The sequence below is a fragment of the Passer domesticus genome, chromosome 2 (genome assembly GCF_036417665.1).
Source record: "Passer domesticus isolate bPasDom1 chromosome 2, bPasDom1.hap1, whole genome shotgun sequence".
In the NCBI taxonomy this organism is placed as follows: Eukaryota; Metazoa; Chordata; class Aves; order Passeriformes; family Passeridae; genus Passer; species Passer domesticus.
This window is the reverse complement of record NC_087475.1, coordinates 115,305,381-115,331,013: the sequence shown is the minus strand read 5'-3', so window position 1 is coordinate 115,331,013 and position 25,633 is coordinate 115,305,381. Positions and strand designations below refer to the sequence as shown.

General features: G+C 33.7%; 1 long non-coding RNA gene across 1 annotated transcript; it reads left to right on the top strand.

Moving 5' to 3' along the window:
* Nucleotides 1–16,881: 16,881 nt before the first annotated feature.
* LOC135295613 (uncharacterized) lies at nucleotides 16,882–24,719 on the top strand. Its single transcript, XR_010357740.1, has 3 exons — nucleotides 16,882–17,081; nucleotides 19,154–19,265; nucleotides 24,511–24,719. It is a non-coding gene; the product is annotated as an uncharacterized LOC135295613 (long non-coding RNA).
* The last annotated feature ends 914 nt before the right edge of the window (nucleotides 24,720–25,633 follow it).

Below are 25,633 nucleotides of genomic sequence, written 5' to 3'. Positions count from 1 at the left end.
TTTGCCACAAGTGGAAATATGCCGAAACTGTATTTTATATAACAAAAATTCTCACTAAAAACACAAAAATCCCCCTTATATTGTATTTTGTATTACAGAACCATGCCACTTTGTCCATTTTTCAGTTTAGGCTTTTGGTACATACCTATGAAATTTAACACAATACAAATACAAGAAATTATGCTATTAGAATTCTTATTTTATTCCTCTAAAAATTCAAAGAACAGAATTAGCTATAATAGATTATTATTTATGTACCACCTTATTTTACCACAATCACTCGTTACTGTTAATTACTATTGTTAGGTATTAGTCAAGACAGGTTTTGCACGCATGGCTGTGATGAAATAAAACTAAATTATGTGAGAAGAATCATGCATATATATTTAAAGACTGCATAGATGAGTATTGGAAAAGCTTGTACAGGACCTGCAAAACAGATCTCTAAGCATAAGTTTGTGTGTTACAAATTGCAATAGAAATCCTATTTGCAAGAAAAGAGATTTTGTAAACTTTACCCATTGTGTCCTGAGAGCTGTGGGCTCATTGACTATTCATAGGTGATTGTATCAATAATGTTATTAGTATTTATAGTTCCCTGAGTCATTCGATGTATTTTCTGGGGAATCATTATATACAAAAGATAAATAATTCTCATTCCTGATCCTCTCGTTCAGATTGTATCCCTGAGGAAATAGAATTGACTTTTATTTGTTTGGAGGACATGGTGAAGTAAATACCTTGCCTATCACAGTACTGCAAAGCCCCTTAAATACTGTAGAAGAATTTCTGATAAGGGACATGTTTGCATCCATTTGAATCCTATTCTCAAACAGAAGAGGATAACAAAGGAGGAAGGTGAAGGAAAGTGAAAGAATCTAAAGCTCTTCTGCCAGCTTTCCCAACTATTTCCACTTTTTCCTCTTATCTGGCCCTTGTTCTCTTGCTGCTTCCAGTCCTTTAATACACTTGCACAAATATAAATACACATAATGATTTTGGAGTGTTTTCCCCTTAGCTATTTTTGCCATTCTTTATTATTAGAATTTGTGAAAACCTGTTAGCAATGTTAGTAAATCTGTAACCTTATAAGTATATTCCAGTGTTAATATTATATATTATTCATAATTATTTCTCTGCTTATTATGTCCTTCTAGAAAGGGAGTAACTTTATTCAGCAGGGATGGCTTTGCTGAACTGAAAAGGTTCTGAAGCCCAAAAAACTGATGTTAATGAAGAACTGTGAACCCTTCCAGCCCAGGGACAATGCCTCTTAGGAATTCTAATGTGGTGCCGTAAGGGAAAACATGAACATGACTGAGCTACAAAGCACTGCCCCCGAAGTATTCCTAGCCCCTTTCTTCCTAAGCTGGCTGAACACTCACCAGGAACTGCTTACTCTTTCATTTTTTCCACTTAATATCAGATTGCCTTGGCGACAGATGCTGCTTCGTGAGGACTGTCACATTCACATTCTAATTACTCAGGAAATCAGCAGGTTTCTTTTTCCTCACCAAAACATCTATCTTCCCTCTTCTTCCTAAGGAACTCTGCCAAATCAATCTATGTACAGATATTACAATTTAGCAACAGCTTCCTCAGTGTTTCTGTCATGTTGTGAAGAGGGCACACTGGAAGCTTTTGATAGTGTTTTCTCACTCTAATATACACTTCTAATATGAATGTGGAAAATCTGTATTGTTTTCAAATAATGTGGTAATTTAAACTATTTACGTAATAAATATTTTTTCCTAACTTGAGTACCTTAGAAAACTACTTATAGTTATGTAATTTATGCTCATATCTTTTACAGATAGGGAAGAAAAATAGTTGTATTTTATTTAAAGACGAATCTGATGTATGTATACATGTATACATACATGTTTGTATGTATGTATACCTGTATAAATACATATTCACCAAGACTTTCTTAGGGTAATGCTTCAAATATATTCAAATAAGGATTTTTATATCCAGTTAGAGTAATTACAATGTTTACATTCCGTATCAATGTAGATTATGACAATGGAAATATTCTTAATTTTTTGTACAATAATCATATTAATACCTATCCTCCTGTCTTCTGGTGCTGCACTCACCCTTCTGAATCCCTTCTGGCTCTGATTTTGGACAGTTTTAGTCATCCCCAGGCAAAGAGTTGGGAATGTTGGAGTGATCACCAGTGTGCCCAGTTCTCTCTGTGAGGAGTGTGATACTTCCGGCTGGATCCATTCCTTCTCAGTCCTGCAATTCCCTTGGCTTTGTTTTCATACTTTTCTCATTCGTGCCTGCTTCCTGTGCCTTGATTCCAGGAAAGGGGTGAAAGATGCACTGTAAGCCTTCGGGGCTGTTTGCAATACACATAAATAATTTCAATTGAATGCACTTCCTCACCATAAAGTTCACATTACCTTATAATTTTATGAGGGTTTTTTTGGTATCAGGTTTTCCTATCCTGAATCTCAATAAAAACTATAATTTCTAGTGAAGGGGCCAAATTATCTCAGTTACTTTTATTTCTTAGAAGAAACTCTTTGTCCTGTGTTGTGTTCTGTGACTATTTATTATTAACCAAAAGGTTGGACAGACTCATTTGGTTATCAGTTACTGTTTGTATAACAGAAATCCCAGAAGTGTTTTCCAGAAGTCTGCAGAATATTCACTTCAAATGTGAAACTCTATCAAATGCTGGCAGAAAAGTCTATGTACCATTTGTGTCATAGATTACATTGTTTGGAGACTACAGTAAAAATACCTTCAAATCACTCCAATAATTTAGTGAGGCATACAGGTTTCACTTGAAATCAAAGTAGTTATTGTTTCCTCAACTAGACTTCTAATTTCCAGAATATGTTCCTCTTTTAAGTATTTGGAAGATATCTTCTGCAAAACTATGACATCCTTGCCATTGTGTATAAAAACAAATTGTCCATTTCTCAAAAAGGACTTTTTTTCCTAACCTATAATTACATCCATCTAGTTGACTCCTTCCCTAAAAGAAATCTTTCTGCTTTTAAGAGCATCTGACCTGCCTGCATTAAAAAAAGACTGAATTTTTTGAGAGATATCATTTTTCTATTTCCCCCACAACTTTGCCACAGACCAATCCACACAACCATAGGCTTTCTCTTGTTTCTAATTTGCACAAGATAGAGGAGCACTGATAAAGAGGCAGAAATTGCTAAAGTAAACTAAGTATTTTAAAATTATCTTATCACCAAATGATCTTATCTTATTTGATCAGAAACATTAAGTTTCAACTGACATTTTAGGAACTGGTTGAAAATCACTAATGATCCAGGTCAGAGTGTCATCCTCTAAATTTTTACAGTTGATATAGCCTTAGCTATGGAATGCCTCGTTAACTCTGCTTTTGGCACCATGATTTAGCAGTTTTATTAAGATTTTGAACATGTAAGTATTTACACATGCAATAAAAACTTTGATCTCTGTCAAGAATCTTGAGTAGAAATGCAAAAAGACCTTTACTTATAGTTCTGGTAGGTAATGTTAGGTCCCAGTGCCTTGCTTAGATTGTGCCTTGCCTTATAATTTTTTTCCCCTAAACTTGGGTTCCTAAGTACTACATAAATGTGCACATCTTGAAAAGCAAATTTTGCAAGGAGATTTAAATATAATTACTACAACATTCTGTATGTTGGACAAAGTAAAATGGTTATTCTAATTAATTGCAATCTTTACTCAAAAACTGTATTCTTAAGTGTATCACCCCTGCAATAATATTGACAATGGGATAAAACTAATGTTGCAGACATCAGAAATATTGTACTGAATGGTGAGTTAATTGAAAATAAAAGAAGTAAACAAGAATTATTTCTCAAGAGAAACTGTATACTTTTCTGCTCATGGGCCAGTAAAATGAATGATATCAAAGAAGGCAAGGCTCAATTTGAAAGAGCAAGTGAACACATTCTTTTTATTTTAAAAAAGCATATTAAAGAACCATGGGATTTTTATTTCAAAATATCTATAATATTAAGTATCACCTTAGCTGATTAATCCTGACTTTCTGCATACACATTTTGGAGGAAGACTCTTCAGCTCAATTTGCTGCCATTGTTTGGTTTTTACATCAGCTCTCAGAGTCTCAGCCCACTTTGAATGATTCTTTGTACCTTGTTATCTGTCAATTTCCTCTCACTTTATTATTTTAACTATTATTGTTATTATACCCTTTTAGATCCTTTTGTTTTAATTATGGTTTCAGAGTTTTGTAGCATTTCAAACTCTGTGTATGGAAAGGTTGCATTCAGTAATTTAAGACAGACTTTGTTTCTCCTTTAAGGAACAAGCAGTATTCTAACTGGTCTTTTTCATGGGTAAGACATTCTTAAAAAAGGACTATGGGGTTCAGGTTTGTTAAATAAAAAATACAATGTAACTTTTTAAATTGTATACTAAGAATATTTCTCCTTCTTACCTCAATCCTTTAATTTTTCAAAAATTGTGTAGATTCTAATTTTATTGAATTTTCAGGTTTTTACAAGCCTTTAATCTTTTAAAAATCAATTTCAAAGTTGACTTCTGGCTCCCTAATTCATAACTTTTTTCTCTTGTCATTTGATCCCTGAATGATGTAGATATCATTCTTTTAATCTGAATAAATAGCTGAACAGGAAAGCGTAGTATTATTGCTATTTCATTTTCTCCTTTCTGTAAATTCAGATAGATTTCCTAGGAGGAATGCTCTTTCTCTTCCTTTTGACATTTGTCTATTCTGTTCGCACGTACACGCTTTCTCTATTTTTCTTTTATGCTTCATATTTTTTGATGCTTTTCATTTTCACTTTAATCTCAAGAGGACAGCACTGTGTTGAGGCACATGCTGTAGCTATGGTACTTGTTAAAGCTTTCATGTAGTATTTCTCAAGCTGAGGTTCACAAAAGCAAGTAAAAGAGGAAATAAAATTGGATGGCAGAAGTCAGCAGCCATTCAGAGCCACCTGAGTCAGCAGCCACTTTAGAGAGGGAAGCAAAGAGCAGAACTTTTGACAGCAAATGGTTGCATGAGCAGCCTACTATTACCTGTTGGCAGCAGTGCAGTTTCACCAGTAAATTGGAGAGACATAAACATCTGCATTTAGTGATTACAGTGTATTTCCACTTCAGCTCCTTTAGAAGGAAATCCATAATGTTCCTCCAGAAAATGTAAGCTGCTGCCAGATAAGGATTACATGGTAGGTGAGGATGAGAGTGTCAAAACATTTTCAAAAACTAGATTTACAAATAACACTGAGAAATAATTAGAAGAAAGGGCCAACAAATCTGTTAGACTGAAGAAACATCAAGAACAGGACTGCATTTACCCAACACATCATGCAGGAAATGTATTTTTTGCAGATGAAGACAGTATTTGCCCAGAATTCAGATGAAGACTAGTGGTAGTCTCTTTTCCAAGAACAAGGTGGCCATAAGACACGTCACCACCCCGTCTTTGTGAGTCAAAAATTTGGCTAGAACTGGGTTTGGAAGAAAGGGTCATAATCCAGTGATGTTATTTACAGTATACATATATGTCAACTAGTCTTGACCTACAGTTTAAATCAACATCATTGAGATCCAAGTCCTTCTTAGAGTAAATTTAATTAAAGTAATTAGAGTAGCCTCTCTTCACTACTCATGACCTGCAGGCCCAGCTGAAGAACCAACAGGATAACAGCTGTCATTAAATTAATCTCACCTGAATTAGGCTTTGATGGTTACTTCAGCCTTCAGAAAATTTATCTGACCATTTTTAACCATTCTTTCCCAAACATTTCTTCCTTTCATGATAAAAGTGGGTATGTTGCTTAAGAAAATGCAGGAATCACAGATGCACTGCAAACAGGTAACCGGTGAGCTAACGTGACTTCCTACTCCTGCTGGAATGGATTTCCAGTAGAACTCTTTAATTAAACTGAGGTATCATAATGTGTAAGAAGATATTTTATATTTAGGAATATTGAATCCCTATAACATGGAAAAATAAATACCGTGAGGACAGTAATGGAAGGGACATTCCAGAGAGAAAATGAAGTTATAAAGATTGCCATTTTTTATGTTACAAAACCAGGGAGTGGAGCCTTGGAACACCATATTTGTCCTTGGTTGTTGAAACCAGCACACCATTTACAGTTTTTTTTCTTCTGTCTAATTCAAACAAAGAAACGAGTGAATGTTTTAGGCCACCGTCCCTTTAAGATAAACAAACTACAGGAATAAACAAATAAAGCTGTTCCCTGTTCTCAGAGGAAGAAGAATTCAGGTCAGATACAGCAGAAGGAAAGTAATTAATTTCAATTGTGGTAAACAAAAGCAAGTACACAAGTTAAATACAAACCCAATCTTGTCATATGTGCTCACAGATGAGTTTATTCTCCTTTCCCCACTCGGCAATGCAACTTTAAAAGAGAATGCATTGAAATTTCTCCCTTTGGAAATATTCCATTATTCTGTTTCCCCAGCTTATATTCTAATTAACCCACTGGGAGGATAATGTTCTAATTAAGTAGCCTATATGTAGGCCTGTTTTATTCCTTTACGGACATACAAAATCCCTAAGCAAATTTTCTAGCTTTTGACAACCCCTTCATGCAGAAATCATTCCTAATATCCAATCTAAACCTCCCCAGTGCAACTTGAGGTTGTTTCTTCTTGTTATGTTTGTTACTTGGAAGAAGAAACCAATGCCCACGTAGCTATAACCACAATAATGAAGGGACATCTGCAACCATTGGCTCAATTTAGATTATATGCTGTAAAATGTGAATGATTATCCTATTTATTGAATATTTTATGTGATGGAAGAATAATTCTAATTAGTATTACTTTCATTTACTTGTGGATAGCTCATTACATTGGTTTTCAGTTGTGTTTTGTTGCATTTCCTACTGAGATTCTTATGGTTTTAATAATACCTCCATGTATCTCATAGAATGGATTCTAAAATAAAAAAAATTACACCACAACTAAATTATTCCATTAACATTTCTCCTTGATCCTACAAATAAAGGCAGTGGAGATTTTTTTTTCTCCACATTAATAGCCATAACTTATATCCAAAATTGTATACTATGTTCAGAATGTCAGACTATAGGAACAAATGGGCACTCATATGATCTGTACTCTGCTGCCTTTTCAGCCTTGATCAATAGACTGCAGATGTTTCAGACAAACACAGGATGACTTGGGTTGAAAGAGACCTTGAAGATCATCCAGTTCCAAGCCCCCTGCCATGGACTTTTCACTAGACTAGGTTGCTCATGCCCCACCCAAACTAGCCTTGAAAACTTTCAGGGATGGGGGCATCCTCATCTTCACCTGTGCCAGTGCCTCACCACTCCAGTGTTTGCCATTAACAGGCTCTTAATAGGAATACAGGTTACGGTTTACAGTTTTTGCTACTATTATTTTACTAAAATCTTGGTTTTTTCCTTATCCTGTGGAACCCAGTTCTAAGTTTCACATATTTGAAAATCAGGACAGGACTGAAAGAAATTCATATAAATGGCTTTATTAAAAATTGAAAACTAAATATGAAATTCTGGGCCCTGTAAAAACATCTGTATTGTCTTCACCATTGACTCAACAGAGCCAGAAATTCACTCCAGGTGTAAAAGGTTTAAATATATTAGGTATGGGTCTATTTTTTGCCATGGGATTTTGTGGCCAGAATCAGTAACTGAATTTTTCTTTGTTTTTCTCTTGCTTCTTCTGGAAAACTACCACAAAACATTCCTGTGTTTTTCCTTCTTTGTTGTTAATAGTAAAAAGGAATATCAGTAAAACCTGAGCCATGACAGACTTATGTCAAAATAAACCCCAAAACTGAGTGAAATTTAGCAAGATTGTTAAGTGCATTTCCAGAGCAGAGGTCACTGGAAAAAATCAGTAGTGATCAAGAAATTTCTAAACATGGAAATCCAATCACAGTGCTTCTAGTGGAAACACTACAGAAGATTTACAATTACAAGGCTTGAACCATGCAGAGACAACATTACTTAAAACAATTTATAGTTGTAAGTCAAGCTATTCAAGAGACATTTTCCAGATTCTTATGATAAAATACTTGAATTAATTCTACTTATTTCATTTTGCATTACAGTGACTAACTTTGATTAAAAAAGTCATATATAATATAAAGGACCAGACAAATTTTGATTCTCAATTGAAATTGTGAACTGGCTCTACCTTTATGCACCTTTACAAGACAGGAAGATGCTAGTTTCCTCTCACTGTGTTTCCCTTAGCTTTGCTGAATACTAGCACGACTTCACTATAATTGTAATACCATCACCAAACAGTTCTGAAACATAGGAGGGATGAACAGTGTTGTCAGTACAGTTATCAATTATGTAAGTTTAAAAGAAAATTGCATTTCACACATTGAAAATGAGAGTTCAAGGGACAAAATCTCCCTTCTCTGCTTTTTTGTTTCTAGTTATTTCAGTTTTCCTTACATCTAGCTTACTCCAAGCTCACAGAAGATTTTAGGAGTTCTGCTTATGTGAATACCTAAGACTCCTGTGGTGTATTGTATGAGATTTTGCTCTGCTTGGAAAACTCTTCTAAAAACCTATGAAAATATAAATCAATAATTCAAAACGACCTAGAACTTTACTCCCTAAAACCTAAAACAAATTAAAATGAAGTCTGATATTTACTGCTTCAGGTTCATTAGGTTAATTCATGTGGAACTTCTGTAAACTCGCACTATTTGCCCCTGTGGAGCTTTTACAATTGTATAAATCAATACTGAGGTATGTTTTGACCCACCTGACAGAGCATTTTTGAACCTCTTGCAATCACTTCCACCATTTAGTATCAACGGAGTCTTAAAGCTCGTGGTTCTAAGTCTTCTGAGAATACACACTGTGGCAAATAGTTTGGAATTTTCATTAAATCTTTGCTGAAAATCACTGCAGGTTTATTTGCAAGACTTTTCTAAATGAAATTAGTTAAATTTATGAGTCTTTGTCTCTCACAAGTATGTACAAGCATTTAGCCATAGGGCAAACCAAGCACTCTACAATTCAGTTCTATGCAGCTTTACCAACAGTTTCCAGGAGAAAACTTGTGTTAAAAGTGCAGAATCAGGTTGCAGCGCAGAGCTCATGCTTTACAGTGCTCTGCTTTCTAGCAGTTTCTCAGTGGAATATAACTCTTAGCATTGTGATTTCTATTTTCTGGCTTACTGGATCCTTCCTCATCTGAGTTCAAGATTTAACACAGAACTCAAAGAAAAAGAACAGAAGTAAAAGATAATCTGCACTGTGTCCTACTGCAATTTGTTGCAGCTGTTCTACTACATTTGCATAATATCTTTTTTTATCATGGAAATTTTCATAAATACCTATTTCTTGTTCACTGTAGAAAATTACAAAAGTGCAGAACTACAATGTGCTTTTGGAATAACTGAATCTGACCCTTGTTAACTACTTACAAGAAAATAATTTCATTTTGACTCCGAGGGTTAATTTGTTTTTCCCCTAACTTAACATATAGCTATTTTATCTCATGCTCCACAAAGAAATAATATATTGTCAGTTAGAGTTCTATTTTTATTTGTAAGTTGAAACATTAATACTTTTTTTTGGTTTTATTTTTACATAAATATTTATTTAATGTACATTCCTAAGGAAGTATCTCTGAATAATAATCTTGTGGATATCAAATTAGTGTCAAAGAAACACCATTTTCACGATTAACCTGTTGTTATTATTCTGCTATGAGCCCATTTTTGTTCAGACAATTTGAGGTACAACATCAGAATGGAAAACTGTCTTTATGTACATCTGAAGAAATCTATTTCCGAAACAAGAAAATCTGCTTTTCCCAATATGACTGTCTTTGCCTCAGATTAATAGTATTGAAATATGAAAAGTGAGGGTAGTTAACACAATGCATCACATTTATATTCAATATTACATTGTAACAAAGCACAATGGATAACAGTCAGTTGTATTTCATAATTTTTCTGCAATAACTAAAGACATTATGTTTTAACATATGATCTGATTGTTCTTGTTAAGTAATATAAAAATATTTAATTTCCTATATTTTGATTTGCAACCTTAGAAATTTTTAGTACTTTTATTTTAGTAACATAGGATATGTAGACAGAATCCTATTATTTCTGTGACCCAACAGCTGTCCAGTTTTGACTGTAAGTTGTCACTGTTTGTTACAATGCTTCTTTCATCCAGACTAAAAATACTTTAACACTCTTAGTTTATTTTACACCAAAGTTTTTAAGCCTGTAATCAAGTCAGTAGTCAATATTACGTCTCTAGAATATATTAAATATATTTAACACAAATATATTTAAATCATAGAATGACCTGCATTGAAAGGGACCAAAAAGATCATCTCCTTCCAAGTTCCCTGCCATGGGCAGGTTCTCCTTGCACTAGCCCAGGCTGCTCAGAGCCCCATCCAGCCTGCCCTTGGACATTTCCAGGGATAGCGCATCATATCTGTTGGTTTAAAATATCTTTGCAAGGCAACAATATGCAGATTTATATTATCTGTCATTATTAGAACTTTCCTCTTTTCAACAGGAAAGCTAAAATTGCATCAGTTCTAGTCTTACCACCTTTGCATAGAAGTAAACTGATTTCCTTATCTTGTTTATTCTGAAAAAATAAAAGCCTTAAATAATCAAAAAATTAATATGGGCTGAAATGAAGTGGCTATACAATTTTTTTAAAAGCTATATATTACATTGGAATTATTCAGGGATAACTTAAGGTAATTTGATTAAGTTAATGGAGCCTGTGAGAAATTAACTAGAGAATTTCAAGACAGAGAATGAATATTTTACCAGTGTTCTGAGTAAAGGAAACTTTCTGTTTGGCATCATTAATATGTGGCAGTCACACAATGCCTATTGGACTTGCATTTCTTCAGAGAAGGAACTGTCTTATTCAAGGTCTAAAAAAAGTTACTTGCATATCTGTGAGAAGACTAGAATCACACACAGTGTGTTAAAATTAGGTTTCTTATTATGAATATCAGAATCAAATTATTCTGAATCTCATACGTACTTGATTCTGAATCAGGAATATTAATATCTCAAACATTATTTTAATGCCACTCTTAATAAAGGTATTGTAAAGGACTGCAAGTTTTAAAATGAGGATGGAACTTATGAAAAAATGTATCATAAATGCTCAGTGTGGAGGGCACAACAAATGAGTTTATTTTTTTAGGCATAGACTATATAATTTAGTCAAGGTGTTTGTATAGAATACCCAGAATCTCTAAAACTTTGCAGGTGATTTTCTCTGATACTTCTATGTTTCACCTCATATATTTGATTACAGATTTAATATTCTAACTTTTGCTAGTGAGCTAGGAAATATACAGAACCTCCATTTGAAAGAGTACTTATTATCTAAAACTGAATGCATGTTGGAAATTTTGTAAACAGACTACACTATCTAACAGGAATACCAATGCAAAGTTGTTTTATTTTTTTCTCAAGATTATTGTTTCTTTTCCACTAATACTATATGTGAATGCAAAATCATTAATGTGGTATTGAGCATGGCCATGAAAACAGATTTAGAAATACATTAAACAGAGTTTGGTTTCTCCATGCTTTCTTATACCAAAATAAACAGGATTTGATTAACTTTCCTCGTAATATTCTTAAGCTTATGTTTTGCATCCAAAACATAGAATCATAGAATCATCAAGGCTGGAAAAGATGTCCAGGATCACCAAGTGCCACCTTTGATTGAACACCACCTTTTCAACCAGACGGAACACTGAGTGCCACTTCCATGCTGTTTATTTAAAGCCTCCAAGGATGGTGACTCCAGCATCTCCCTAGACAGCCCCTCCCAATGTTTGACAACCCTTTTCATTCCTCCTGATGTGCAGGCTGAACCTCCCTTGGCACAGCTTGAGGCTATGTCCTCCTTTCCTGTCAAAAACAGAAGCTTACATGTCTTAGTTTTAGATTTTTATTCCAGGGTTATTATTAGAGAGTTTGGAGAGGAATAAAAAATAGCAGGCCTGCATTTATATAGGGGATAATAATACAAAATGTGCATTTAAAAAAACATGGGTTTGGAATTAAAAAGCTCATGCTTTACAGTTCTCATTGGAATTAAAAAACACTCCGCAACTAAACAAGAGAAATTAAGCTGAAGGAAATGTGACTCACTCGTGCAGTGTCTTCTTTGTCAAGTACCTGATCACAAACTCCCTTACTTCACAATAATTTCTTGACAAATTTACTGCAGTATACAGGGAGCGCTGCAGCAAAACTGTGTTGTAGTGCACAGACACAGGGACATATTTCATCTGGAAATAAGGCAGACAAAATGCCAGAGTATATAGGTGTTAGTTCTTTATATATGCATTCAGGGATGTGTATAGACATATAGGTACACATACCTTTCTTCAAGGAACTACTGAGTTTTTGCATATAATGTAGGACTCTGCCTAGTCTATTTTCAAGATAGATAAATCTGAGACAGAAGAGGCACAGAGAATGCTAAAGGGAATGCAAAAATCTGTTTATGGGCAATGACTGAAAATGCTTGATTTGCTTATCTCTGCAATCTTGAAAAAGAAATGTTTTTTTCTTTATAAATATATGGGAGAAGAGTTGAAAATAGAAAAAAGGAAAATTGTTCTGGGATTGACAGGTGTTTTAGGTACAAAAGCAAATCAGTGTAAAATTGTACTCAATAAAGGATTCAAAATTGCTGCCCTTTATGATTCCATCTTGTAGGGACAGTGTTTGATAAATTAAGTATTCTGTCCAACCTTATGGATTTCAGGCTTTTATTCAAAACCACAAAGTATAGGAATAAATGTTCCTAAGCTTTTTTTGCTTCTCTTGCTGTTTTTCATAGTTATTGTCTTCTCTTCTAAACAATAATTTGCCCCAGTTCTTTCTCATTTTGAGCCATATCCCCTTTGCCTTTGTTTTTTGTCTCTTCTCCACTCTGCATTTACCAAATGCTCATGAAAGGTTCTGGTCCTTCTGTATATCCATCCATCCACCTGGGCTCCCTATTGCTTCCCCAATACCCCTCTCTTCCTTCCCATCCATTTCCTCTTTTGTTTCCTTGCATTACCTGGCTTGTGTCACTGCTCTCTTCTCATTCTCATTGTTCAACTTTCAGTTTTCTGTATTGCCACGTTTCTGTTTAGTCCTTCTGTTCCCTAATTCCTTTAGAACTGGTCACTGGCCATGGGTGAAGGATCATTCCTTAGAACACAAAGAGAATGACTTTCTGCTCTGCCCTGTGTCAAATGTCATAACCAGTGGGAAGAACAAACCTCATCCACCCTTTTCAGCTCTGAAGAGCCTAGTCCTGAAAAATTCTCTTGATGATTTAGCTGCAAAACGTCAAAAGATTATGAACTCCTATGAAAGTCCTTTTTGTTTATTTCTGAACTTGTTTTGATGCTTAGACTTAAGGTAGCATTAATGCAGTCTCACTGGTATGAAAAAAATTTATCCTTAATGCAGAATTACTCTTGGACCTGACACGCAAACTGGAAAACATGTCTGAGCAATCTGTTAAATGTGTTGGTGTTCTTCATGTAGAACACAATATCACCAAGGAACAGAAAGTTTCAGGTAATCTGAAGCACAAGAGCTGTTACCAGCAATTTATAAACCCACAGCAGAAATTATAATAGTGTTATCACATATAGCACACTTAAAGTGATGAATAAATTTCAAACATTTCTTAAAGCTATGAAGCTACATGAAATGTTAGCAGTGCTCATAAGAATGTTTATTTTGTTTTGTTTTTTGGTTTTTTTTAGTGGATGTCACTAAAACCTTCTCAGTCTAAATGTTTAACAGTTTAGACTGAGAGTTCCCTTTCAGAACCTGAAGGAGGGAAAAATATGTTGAAATCTATCAAGCATTACCAAAAGTCAGTGTCTGGAGGGAACACATTGTATGTGAACACTAAGATACATATTGTATGGTTCTAACACGTGAGTCACATTATTATATAATGGCACTTCAATTGGTCAATTTTTATAGTCAAGGAAAATCTTAATTTACAAAATATTTTAATAGGAGAAAATAAGTAACATAATAATCAATATATTTTGAAGCAATTCTAAGTTAAATTGTATATAAATTTACTCCAATAATTGGACAAAATCATTCATATACTGTTAGAGTACGAGCTGTAAAAATATAACAACAGTTCTTTAAGTTAGAGATACTTAAACCATTCTAACAGACACAAACCCCTTCCTTAAAATGAAAATTCTTTTCTTGACCTCATCAGGAAGATACAAAACACACTGATTATGTAGAAACCTATAGGAAACAAGAGTAATTAGACTGATTTGCATACCTAAATTAACATAATTGTTTTTAAATACCAATGATTTAAAACCCCAAGCGAGCTTTGGACTGTAATTGTAATGAATGTGATTTACAGGAAAAGGCAACAGTTCAACTTCTCCAGTGATCCATCTTACTGAGGATATAATTTTAATTTTGCATTTAATTACTGTTTAGGGGATATGCTACATAACTGTCATTGTGCATCTCTAGTTTTCTGAGGACTAAGGAGATTTTATTGGAGACTTTCTAAATTTTTTGCTTGCCTTAATCTGTCTACCTGAAATGCAACATTTCATTTTATGTTTGTAAGGAGTACACAGTGCATTTGAATGCCTCCTGGTATGGTTGGGAGATTTTGTCAAGAAGAGTTTGGAATCAGGGTGATGTGATTGGTTGAAATTACCTCACCTTACTTCAAACCTATGGAACTGACCAAGCTTCCCTCAGCTTCCTGGGCAGTGAGCACAGAGAGAGAGGGCTGGAGATTTGAAGTAATTTGGTGGAATAAAATATTTTGAACTTCTATATCAAAACTCCTTTGCAAAAAACTCAGAGGTCAATTCTGTACTTGCTGAAGTAGTTGGGAATTTTGACATACACTTCAATAGTATAGTAAAACTCCCCAGTTCTTAATTATTTATATCATATTAAAATAGTTAGAGAAAGGTTAAATATTGCTTCAACCTTTTTTTAAAGCTAAGCCTTCAGGTTTTGAAAAATGCCTTGATTTCTTAGTTATGATCTTCCTGATAATAGGAATTATAAGAAAACTGCAAAATACTTCAGAGTTAAAGCTGCAAAAAAGGTCCTCTTCCTGGCTTTTTCAAGGTCCCATGACAAATATATTTAATGTTTCTGTAAAATTTCTTGGGGAAATAAAAAGATTATTTAGAGGATAAATAAAATTAGTAAGTTGTTACTTGCTTTTCCTGACCACAGTGGTAGTTTTGAAACAAAGGAAAAAAACCCCAATTCACTACATCTAAATGATAAACCCCTAACAGAATTATTTAATATAAATCCTAAACAAATTCTCTTACACTTAAATTTCTGTAACACGATAGAATAGCAGATAAATTAGAAGACTGTAATATACTTTCTTCAGTTCTAATCCTTACTTCAAGCCAACTAAGCATCTTTGAATTTAGTTATCTGCATATTTCAAACACATACTTAATTTGAAAGATGTTACAATTGAGCAGAACAATGAACTACTAATTACAGCTTTTTCTTTTTTTTTTTTTTCCCTTTTTTTCTTTTGTTCAATCATCTATGCTCTTTCAATGGACTGCAGTAGATTGTATCACATTGTATCCTGCTAGTGACAACAGACAAATCATTTTAATTCCTTTCTTTGGCTAATAGCCCCTTGATTCGTAGACATCTGCTATATTTTATTCTCAATTTCTTCTTTCTCCAGAAGACTTTTTTTGTTCTATAGCTGGAGAGATTTCTCTATCCAGTTTATTCTGAGTTTCAATTTCATGTTATGTCTGTCTCAAAGTAAATGTTGTGGATGACAACTGAGCAAAACTTTATGGATTCTTTTAATGTATCTTTTTTTCCTTCTATTTTTTTGAAATATTCCATTCTTTTTTATTTTAAAAAGAATTTTATAGATTTTTGGTCAACGTCCAACTGCAGCAGTCAGTGCAAAGGAAAGGATTTTCATTGCTGACACTGATGTTTATCACATTTGTAACAAAAGAAAATGAGAATGATTCAGACAGGTCTTATATTCTTAGTACACATGAATTTCTAAAAGAAATCAGGAAATGCACAACTGACTGATGCTTTTACATCCTAATATCTTAATGGAAGAATAAATGCAAAGTTCAATAAAAAAAATAAAGTTTTCAGGCTCACTTGAACAGATACAGATAATTTTCTATAACAATGAACCCACATAGTAGAACAAACTGTGACATCTAGGAAAAATGTACACAAGACCTATTCTATTGCATACTGTCAACTGGAAACTCCTTGAGTTACTTTCACAAGACTTTTTATTTTAAAATCCTGATCACAATAATCTGATAAATTACAGAAGCATTCACAACCTGGTCCCTGCAAAATATATTTTTTAAAGAATAATCTATTAGCTGTATTTTGAAAAAATGTATATGATGCTAAGATTTTTTTCCCAAACATTGAAAGATTTATCTTTAACTAATTTTATTAAAAGCAAAATAAAACTTGAGCTCGTGGTGTTTTAGATTGCCAATATATTTTTCTAAATTTGGCAGGTGAAAAGGAGTAAAGCACAGATTTTTGCTGGGAAGAAAAAATAATCAAGTAGGTGATTGAAATGTACTGGTGATATTGTTTCATATTTGCATCAAAAAAGAAGGCAAAACACAGCAAATAGTTTCAAGTCCTCATTAGATTATCATAGCATGTTCTCCTAAATCTTTAACTTGAAAGAATGGATGTGCTTGTTTGTTCTGCTGTGAACAAACAATCACATCCATTACAACACAAAAAGAGCCATCATTACAACATAAAAAGATTCTGCATTGATGCTGTTGGTGCAAATCCTTTTTCTTCTAACATTTCACTTGACTTGCAAAAGGAATTCCAAAGTCGAAGAATAAAAGCAGACACCCCTCATTGGCACTAAGAAAAATGACTGTCCCCACCAGCAGGCAGTGAGAGAGGGCCTGCAAGGCAGGGAAGTCTCAAGGTTACTTTCTCTCCAGAGTCTTAATTTACAAGGCAGAAATGCACAGCTTCTCCAGACCACCAGGTAGGAAAAACAGCTTGATGTTTTAATGAAAGTGCAACAGTGGGTCTCTAACTGTCAAAGTCACTGTCAGCAAGATAAATGCTCGCAGAAATATTGCTAATGTGATGAAAGTGCAAAATCCATCAATATACAGTCCACACTAGCATTACCTATGACAGTTTTCCCACTGGAACTCCAAAGTGATATAAATTTTAACATAGTGTTCACAAGCCAGAAAGTATTCAGTGATGGAAATCATATTCAGTCACTCGAAATCAGAGCTCTATAATACAAATGGCCAACTCTGAGGTTTCTGTGCAATATATCCCCACCTTTTGCTTATAAATCTGAACAAGTGGCAAGTAAGGGAAAAGAATTCCAAGAAAGTTGGAAAATTTTCTCTACTTTTGGGCCAGATGTTGAAGTATTTTAAGTGGACCACCACTGGTTTGCAACATCTAAGTAGCAGAGTCATTTAGAGGGAATTTATATAGATTATCCAACTTCCTTATCTATTATGAAAAATTGTTATGGGGATGTAGGGGGGGTAGATTTTGGGGGGTTTTCCCCTAAATTTATTTTTCAGCATTTATCTTTTGAAATTTATTATATCTCCTCCTTCTCAAATACAATAGTCTCTGAACAAATCAATTATGTAAAAGGCCAATTATTTCTACTTGTTTTGAAAAAGTTAACCATTTATATATATGCATATATATTTGTTATTTTTTGGTTGACAGAAAAATTATTTAATAATCATATTTTTAATACATAAAACGTAGACTGAAATTTCCAATATCAAAAAATCTTTGCCATTCATATGTAATCTAGGATTTTAGAATAGAGGTATACCAGCATAACAGGAATTATTTCAATTTGGTTTTAAAATATTATAGCTATTATTTGGGGCTACTTTTAGTTAGGGCAGAAAAAAATATCAGAATACAGAAAATAGGAAGCAACACAAATAAATATATATCTTCATTTTAAAGAAGAAATGTCTGATTATTTTATTTCTTTTCCTATTGTTTTTTAACCTGCTTGAAGATAAGATTATAATTTTGCTAAGTTAAATTTTTTGACATTATAGAGAATATTTCTCTAAGAGCAACATAAATAAATGGTAGAAATCTGTAGTCTGCTCAGAATTTTCATTTTGCTTCCCTTACATTTTCCAGAACCCCTCTGTTTCACTCATGCAGACAGACAACTTCAAATGACAAAACTGTCATAATGCTTGATTTCACTTGGAAAAAAACCCCATTTCTTTCTGAAATGTAACTTTATCACACTCCTCCCGAGCTATGGCTTTGCAGTCTGCTCTTATGCTTTTTCTAACTATTGCAAAATATAGTGCAACTAAACACTGCTTCCTTCCAATTAATCTCTCAGAAAAGTCTGTTTAATAACAAATTTCAGTGTTTTGTTATGAAAACAAATTAACTTGTAACTATCTATAAAGATATTAAACAGTAACTTAATGATGAAATTAAAGAAATGCCCATATCTTGACCTGAAATGATTTATAAAACCAGCCTAAACACGCTCTGTGGTACAGATTGCATCTATAGATATGTTTAAAATCATTGGAAATACTCCAACTGTGCAGAAGAAGTTAATCTTCATATTTCAAAATAAACGTAGAGATGGTTTAAGCAATATTTGAGCTAGTTAGCATGACACAAGTTCTGGACAAAGTTGATAAGGGATATAATTGCTAAAGTATTAAAAGACTGTAACTTAATTAATGGTAATGAAAATAGCTTTATGAATATTAGATATTTAAGACAAAACTCATACATTCTTTTAGGAGATTATAACTTGATTACCATGAAAACCTAGTAAACTGAAGGCTTCTCAAAGACAATTTGTTTGATGCTGCATAATGTGATAGGAAGTTAGACTGCACAAAACCAAAGTGTTTTGTGTTGAGAGGCGATCAACTAATCACAGACAGAAAGGTGACAGAACAACACCTTCACCAGTGAAACTGATACTGTTTTGTGCCATTTCCATTCAAAATTACAATTGTCTCCTTTATTACAATGGGGTAGATGAAATGGTTTGACACCCACCACTTTTACTCTGATTAGCAGGACATCAAGGTTAACTATGATCCCTGGACTCCCACTCGTGCCATTTAAAGTTGAAAATACTTTGGTCTAGCACAGATATTTCATTGGATGAGATCCAAATGACTACAAGGTAGGACAAAATTAATTCAAACCCCATATTTCCAGCTAGACAAGCAATTATTTGATGCAGCAACTCGGCTGTGGCCATCATACCATTTTAGTCTGTTCTAAAAGCTTTCAAATCAGCTATTTCATGCAAGGATTGCTGGCAAGCATTATATTGTTTTACCTACCAATCACAGAATATAAAAATGACTGATATGGGGTACCGTATATGTGAAACATGATGGAGTCTTAAAAGCTGTGTCTTTTTCTATCTTTTTTTGCCTTCTTAAGAAAAGAAAAAAAAAGTATTATTTTCTTTGGTTTAGATTTTCTTTAATCTATGTCTTAATTTATCACACTTTAGAAAGTCAAAAGAAAAAAATGCTGCCTTTTCATGTGCTGGTTTTGGCTGTTAACTAATGAACCATTTATAAGACAGCCTGATTTCTTTTCTTTTGGTTAAGAAGTAATATTTTCTCTCAAAAAAATTTATCTGCCTGTGTTTTCATCCTGTAACACAGATTCAGAAGCCCATGTATTTCAGCAAAATTGTTTAATTCACACTCTAAGGATTTAAACGAGAAAATTATCTTTTGATGCATTATAAGAATAAATTCACCTATGTGTTATTGCAATACATTGGTATTTTATAATCATTTTGGATTGAAGCAGTATATTAAATTCCATCATCTGTCATTTCTACATAAGTGTGCTCATCATAGATCAGAAATTCTTGTTGTTAGTTTCAGTGCATAAATACACACCCTGGTATTTTAAACACTACTGCATTGCCGTTGCTCCAGGACTGAAAGTCCCGAAATACCAGATCTAAGTTTGCCCTGTGATCCTGCAGGGTATTTATAGTGCTTCCCATTGGCACATTTTCCCTCTGTGCAGGAGATGGGAGAGACCAAATAGACGAAAAAATGTCAAATAGATCAGGGAAGATTCTTGGGAAAGTACTAATAATCTCCATCTTTTATCAGAGCTCTCCGGTCAACTTGTTGCACTTTTTGCTGACATCTTCTCCAACTTCTTATCAATTCCTGTTTTCTCCTGTTTGCCTAATAATATGCTATGTGGCATACTATTACATGAATCATTGATATTTGGATTGGTTCTATAAACAAAATTTTATATTTCTAGAAAAAGAGAGTGATTAAAAATCCATTTCTAACAGTCTGGAATAGTAACATTTCTAAAATTTTGTTGTACCTTTTGTATTTTTCTGTATTTTCCTTTATTTTCCCTGGTCTTGTTTTCCTCTCTGTAATTGTTCAAACTCTCACACACATGTAAAGCAAAGTTAATGTGACTTTAATTTATTTCGTATTTTCAGTTCTATGCTCTTTTTGTTCCCCCACTTCCCCATTCACCCCCCAAAACAACCCCAAAATTAACTTTGTCATATTACGTCTAGGTTCTCCTTTTTCTGCATTCTGTTTACTCATCATGCACAACTCCAGTTATTTGGGTCTTGTTTCCAATGCAAATGTGTTAATTCCAGGCTGTCATTTAGCATCTTTGCCAAGGCTTCTTATACGTAGAAGGTCTGTAGGAAATTTTTTACTATTTTTTATCTGAAAATAAATTATTTGCATTTCATTAATTTTAATTCATATATATATATATATATATATATATATATATATATATATATATTTCAATGAGAGATTTTTAAACTAAGTCAAAGACCTGAAATATGATCATCACCATTTCTGACATTTTGTATTAAAGAATGTCGAAAAATGTACAATATCTATGGTGTCCCAAGTAACAGAAATGAATATTTAAAGACATTTTTTGTACATTAACTTTCTGTACTGCATATGCAAAATGAATTTACAAGAGGTTGTAGTGACAGGACAAGAGGGAATGACTTCAAACTGACACAGACAAGGTTTACATCAGCTATTAGGAAAAGGTTCTTCCCTGTGAGGGTGGTGGGGCCCTGGCACAGGTTACCCAGAGAAGTTGTGGGTGCCCCATCCCTGGAAGTGTTCAAGGCCAGCTTGGATGGGTCTTGGAGTAGCCTGGTCTGGGGGAAGTTGTCACTTCCCATGACTGGGAGTTGGAACAAGACAGTCTTTGCAGTCCCTTCCAGCCCAGGTCATTCTATCATTCTATGATCTAGTACACTATTCATAAGAAGTCATTCTGCTGGGGGTTCTTCTGAAGGTATTTAACCAATATATTTACCAATCAAACATTATTTAAAATAAAATTAATTTTATGAATCTGCTTGGTGTTAATACATACAAAAAGCTAATATGCCATTCTGAAAGAGAACAGAACTGCACAATGCCAAAGCTGGCACAGTTTGCTGTTTGCCACCTGAATTCCAAATCCAGCTATGGATTAGCAGGAATGACTAAACTAGTATGTATAAATCTAAATTTATGAATGGCTAATTATGAGTTAGGCTTACATCTGCAATGAATAGCACAAAGTCTATGTACCGATCAAGTCCTATTCAGTAACTTAACTACAGTCTTCTAAAAAAAGACGTTTGAAGGTCTTATTGGGTTTTTTGTTTTGTTTTGTTTCTTTGTGGCAGATGTTCTTGTAATTTCAATCATGCCAGAACTATTTCCTTTTATCACTTGCAAAATTGCACTGAAGTCATGAACACAATGACTATAACTTGCCTGTCAAGTACAGTTTATGTTCAGCCTCTCTATTTTCCACAGCTCATCATTTATCGCTCCTCTAATTTTGGTAAGTGTTCTGACTTTTTGTTCAAAGTTTCTGGCCCTTACCAAAAATACAGTTTTGTCCTTATAACCATTAGCTCGATTAAAGCAAATTGGGAGGAAGCCCAGCACAGGTGGAAGGCTGCTGTGACCACTAAATCCCAGCAATCTTTTCTATACTTTTAAATGTTTTGTTTGGTTGTATATTTTTTTCTTTTTGTTCTAACATTTGAGAAGACTGCGAATAGAAGTGATTTTAACCCAGGCTGAAAGTTGTCATGAAATTGGTTTATGCCAGAAGTCTTTTCTGTTTTACCTGCCATGTAAAGATGTTTCAAAATGTATTGAAGGTCAGATATAAAGACAAAACATTGAAGAGAAGACAGAACATAATCTCCCAAAAACAGTACCTTTGATTTGCTGAGTTATACAAAATTTGGATAATTTATTTCTTTTCCACATTAAAAAGTAACCTGCAATCTTTGTAAAATCAGTGTTTAGATGGATGGAATTACAAAGAGCTACATTAGAAAAAATATCTGCCTTTTAAAAAAAAACTCTGTGGTATAGTTGTGATTTTATGAAATGGAGAGTTTTCTAAATGTCTTGTGTCATCCTCTGTGAAGGAGAGAAAGTTGACAATGACAGCAACAACTGGCATCACATCTATATCCTGAAGCATCCAGAGGATGCATGGTGGGAATATGCATAAATATGGATGTGGAGGAAAAGCCTTCAGTTTTCTCTCTGTGATTTTGGTTTTTGGCAATCACGTTAAAAATAGAAACCTATTAATTTTTTGTGTGACTGGGAATTATATATGATACCCTGTTTATTTTACTGTTTATTTTATTCTGCCTCCTCTTCACTCGTCTTGCTTCTTCATCCTGCAACTTATCACAGAGATACCATTCATAACACATGGGATGTGCCATGGGTGAAATGTAGGAGAAAAAACATACATTAACTTTCTTTAAAATTAAATATACTGCTTCCACTATCACTTCTATCAAGTTTTACTAGTACAATAAGGCAATATTGCTGGTTACATTTCTAAGTCTGCTACCACCCAAATTGCTTTAAGAGTCAGTATCCTTTTGTTTATGGCACCATAACAGTTGCAATGGAATTTAAAGTCTAAAAAGTGACCTATTATGTTCAAAAAATTCCAAACAAAATTCCACATTGTAAGAAGCACACTTCTAACAATTATTTTGTTACTGAGAATCATGTTTGAGAAAACAATAGTTTTCAGTTTCAGACAATGAGAATTTATGCTAGAAACTTCAATGCAAAACCTTGGGGTTTTTGTCACTGTATAAACAGGCTACTATTGCATTTTCATGGAATGGGTGAGATAAAGCAATCATTAAAATAGAGATAAGTTAGAAAGGATGGAAATTGTGCTTTAATGTGTTTACAACAAGCAATTGTAAGTTTCAGTTTTTGTCTTCCCAAAATACAGTAAAAGGATATAATATGGATCCTATTTATTCTTTATGCTTGCAAGGGGCTATAACCATTATAATTTATAATTATATAATTCTAGTGGCTTAATTTACCTGGAAAAATAATATAATTTCAGTCTATCAATTTAAATGTTAATGAAACTATTGTCATTAGAAATATGGAAAAGTGATTGAGAAAGGATTTTAAAACTTGTGGTTTTTTCTGATGTAAGCAGTGAAATCTAACCAAGGACATTTTTATTAAACTAATTTATTAAGATAGTCCATTAGTAATTTCCTTGCAAATACCTGAACTGTGCTTGCTGCCATACTGTTGGTATGTCTACATTTTTGTTACTTTGTATTATGAATTATTGGCCACCTCCTTCACCTATGACAAGAGAAACGCTTCTTTGGTTGACAATGAAGAATAAGATTTAAATCAAAAAGAGGTTCTAGTCTGCTCCAAAAATTAAACATAAACAAAATTCAAGCAAAAATCTTGCAGAACAACTCATTTTTAAGCCAATATTTGATGTGAAAAGTATTATGTGATAAAATATTAATATTTAGTAGGATCTAGCTGTCAGGGATTGGGGAAATGTATATCATGTCTTAGTTTGTGGCAACTGTCTGACTGCTGTCGCATTGGAAAATAGTCCCCATTGAATTGGGTTTATCAGTGTCTGAATTCTGCTCATGATTTAGAAAAATCTCTGGTGGAACTTAAGCACTGAAAAATAAAAAAAAAAATCCATGCTGCTCTTCTGGATTAGTAAGTTTATGGGAAACATGGTGTATAATATCTGACTGCTTCCTTTAATTTGCTTTGGGCCAAAATAAAGATTTTTGATAACATTTTAATTTTTCAATTATATTAAATATCAAGTAACTGTGATGTTAATGATGGCCCCTGTTTCACAAAAGCCAAAACCAGGAAACCCCTTGATAAGCACATTCCCAGTCCAAAAAACCCTTAAATCAGTGTCCTTCACACCTAAAGGTCTTGCTGCCTCTACAAAAAGGCTTTCTGTTAGTAAGTTTTTTTGCTTTTCAAATAAAATAAAAAGGAAAATAAGGAGAAAGAACATCTGGCAAAGTATTTTCTATTATTCATTTTTTCATTCAGTAATGGAGAGATATACTGTGGAAAGTATGATCTGGCCACCAGAGTGGGAGAAGATGTGCAGGGGATGAGAGCAGAAAGGAGAGAGATGAAAAAGTGAGAACCTGTCCATGAAGCAAGAAGATAATGCAAGCTCTGAAAGATCTGCAGGAAAAAATAGCTTAGGGAAAAAGGTACATCTTAAAGTTCCAGAGTAGCTGTCTGCAAATCTTTGTCACACTCCAGTTTAACTTTGGTAGTATTTATGGCATCATCTCATAAAATAATATACTCTGAATCAGGAGAAATCACTTAAACCAGCTGTCACAAGCATTTGTACCTTGATCATATTAATGAAGTTTTATGTAATTTGTTTCATTACTTTGGCATGCAGTGTTTGTAGATATAAAAATATGTGTATTGATTTAAAATACTTAAGGATATAATGTACTTCTTGACATAAATTTTATTTGCTTACTTAAAGATTTCAAACAGGCTCAAAGCCTTGATCCTCACCAAAAAGGTATATATAACCTAGACCCACCATAACCTAGACCCACCATATTTAGAATATGGAGATACTTTAATAAAGATGGATATTCCCAATTATTGGTCCTAAGGATCTCTCAGTTTAATGGCAAAGTAATTTAATGGCAAAGTAATTTTACCAGGACTTCAAAGTCCTTTTCACATCCAGCGATGAATCTGAAGAGGAAATGAAAATTCTCAGAACATCACTTCCTGCAGGGCTTCTGTCTTCCAACTCACTTTGTGTAATCAAATTTTCAAAATGAAATTAAAGAAACTTTTAAACTATTAAAGTACTAAGCTAGTACTTTAGCTAGTACTAACAGTTTAGTGCTAACTAAACTATTAGACAATTAAATACTAAGAAGCTGTTAAAACCAAATCAAGAAGCTTCATAGTTCTTTTCCACTAAAATTTACAAAACAGGAAGAAAAGACTGCAAACATTCTTCTCCAAACTGTAACACAGTATGTGCTGCATGTGTTTTCATCCTGTCAGATGTTAACAAGAAAGCTTCTTCTGGAAGCATTCTCCAAAAAGGTGTTTCATGGTATGCAGTCTGGGGCTCCCTTCCTGCTAACACTGTCAATGCAAGTGCTACTCTCAACTCTGAGCCTTT